The sequence below is a fragment of the Xenopus tropicalis genome, chromosome 2, assembly GCF_000004195.4.
Source record: "Xenopus tropicalis strain Nigerian chromosome 2, UCB_Xtro_10.0, whole genome shotgun sequence".
NCBI lineage: Eukaryota > Metazoa > Chordata > Amphibia > Anura > Pipidae > Xenopus > Xenopus tropicalis.
In genome coordinates, this window is record NC_030678.2 from 37,000,865 (window position 1) to 37,003,490 (window position 2,626).

The following is a 2,626-nucleotide window of genomic DNA, read 5'->3' on the forward strand; positions in this document are numbered from 1 at the left end:
CGCCATGTTTTTATTAAACAACATAAGTTGTGCTCATCACTGAATTTTAAACCATTAGGCGGGGGTGCAATGAGGCTGTGACCACAAAATTGATACAGACAGCAACAAGAGATCCTCTGCACTCACCCATTATCATTATATATAGGACATTAAGACATTCTGTGCATTAAGCAATGCCCTCCCCTTTATGCAAACAGGGATTGCTTGTCCATATTTTGCAAGATACTTCAAGCTGACCAACTGCATCAAAGTCATCCCTGGTCTACATCATTTCCCCATAATGCTAGCATAATTGGGCCACTCTCTGAGTTGTGTTACTAGCCCGCATTTAAATTGGCATTAAAATGCGATTCAGTGGAAACTAATCTGGTGAGCCTATTGATGCAACGTCAGGTTCAGGGTGGAGCTAGCTCCAGGGTTCCCCTTAGTCAATAAATGCAATTGCACACGATTCATCAGAAGAGGCAGGATGGACACACTGGCAGGTACAGGAGCGTGTTTAGACACAAGTATTTTTTTAATTAAAAAAATTATAAAAAAAATAAAGAGTATTCAAAAAAAAAAAAAAGACCCTATAATGTAAATATATTATGATACCCAAGTATTCAGGGCTGGAAATGCTTTATATTCCTTTACATTCATGGCCCTCATCTTGGTTAGGCGGAATGTTAATTCACCTACTCCCTTCATCTTTCTGACACTCACATCATCGCTAAACCTAAATAAAAAGCCTATACCAGGCATGAGAGCTAGTGTTAGCGTTGGGTTTTATGAGAAATTTTGGATACTTCTTGATTATTTATTACCTTTCCGTGTTCTTTAACATCTGTCTGCTTTTAGAGGGGCAGCAGAATAGGCTTACCAGATCGCTTCTTGCTATACAGGGAAAACATTCTAAAAATAAAATGAGAAATGCTGAATGTTGCAAATGGGTGGCATTTAACCCCTTTGGTGCCAACCACTGGAGACTGAAGTCCCTACACAAAAGTACTATTTTTGCCATAGAACATCCAGTTCTGTGTTCTCATTGGTTTATTTTGGAGTGATTGCATACTAGCAAGAACAAAGGAAAAAGGCAATGGTTAAAGTGGCCTGATTCTGCAGCTTTGATCACACATTCATATCATAAATGACCACTCAGCAAAATGGTGGTCATTTATAAAAACTGGGCACTTTTACACCAGGGTAGCAACCCATAGTAACCAGGCAAATATTATTTTTTTTTAGCCAGCTGCAGGTACAGTTTGGATAAACTTGCCCCAGTGTAGGCATATGATACATTCAGACCCCTTTTACCTGTACATATTGTACTAAAGAATAGAGTAGATGAGTCTCCCTTTACAAATACATTGTGGGGCAGTATTTCTTAAACAAAGAGTAAATACTTACATTACTTTCGGACTTTTGGCTCTGCCTCTATGGCACAAACACCATTGAAAATATTCTCAGTGGATCTTTAGAATGCTGCACTAACTAGCTCTTCTGGTAATGGAACAACTTAACATGAATCTACATGCACACTGGAAAATCTCCATTCAGAGGGTTCACAATGCTTGATTATAGTTCTCTTGGGTCCTATCTCTCCCAGGCTCTGGAACACTCATACAGAGGCATCAACCAACCCATGAAATGAGTAAGATAATGATGCAGTCCAGAATTTTTTTAAGCCTAAGTTCCTGAAGTATATCATTAGGGTTCATTTATTTCTGCAAGCACAGTTGCAGTCCTGCAAATTTCCCTGCAGTCAGTGGCATGTAAACCCCATTCACTATTTGCATCAAAATACGCTTCTTGCACTTCCAAATAGTTATGCTTGGTGTCGCTCAGTCCTTCCTAATTGAAACAGTTGCAGCCATTGGCACAAAGGAACCCAGGAACCTTCGGACCAGGCAGTAGCTCCAGCATTCCCTGAGAGCTCTGTGTCAATGGGCACAGCAAACTTGTGCCTAAAGAAGAGGCCACCCACATCACTCACGTCTGGTTTGTAAGGAAGTACAAGCCCAAATGTATACATTTTGATGCACTGGCAGCAATTGCGCTAGGTGCAATGCCAATGTCAATGGGTGAAAGTTAGACTTCACCATTTGATAAATACGCTTCTAAAAATCCCATAGAATAGAACATGGGTGAGTTTTTGTGCATTTACATTTTGCTACCATATAAGTTGGGCACGTCTCCCCCACCCAAACCACACCATTTGTATTGTATATAACCCATACATTCGCCAGCACCATTATATTTTCAAACAAATAGCAGCTTTGACCTGGCTGTCATTTTCCCTCTCACACATATTTAGTGACATTTGCATCTGCAAACAGCACATATGAGCAGTAAAGTTCATGCAATTAAGCATTCAAGCTTACACAGGCAGAACTTATTTTGAAGTCCGGCTTGGACTAAACACTGTAATGGTTAAACTAATTTAGGCCAGGGGTTAGGAGAAAAAAATATGTTTCTCCAGAAGATGGATAGAAACCAGAAGTGCCATCTCTTCATTGGCTGCTAGTCTGGAGGGTAACCTGAATTGAGAAGAACCGAGCATGCTCAGTAGTCAACAGCCAAAGTCAATTTCTAAGGGAGGGGGCCAAGTGAGTTACTCGAGGAGAAAGTGATTAAGGGGATGCTG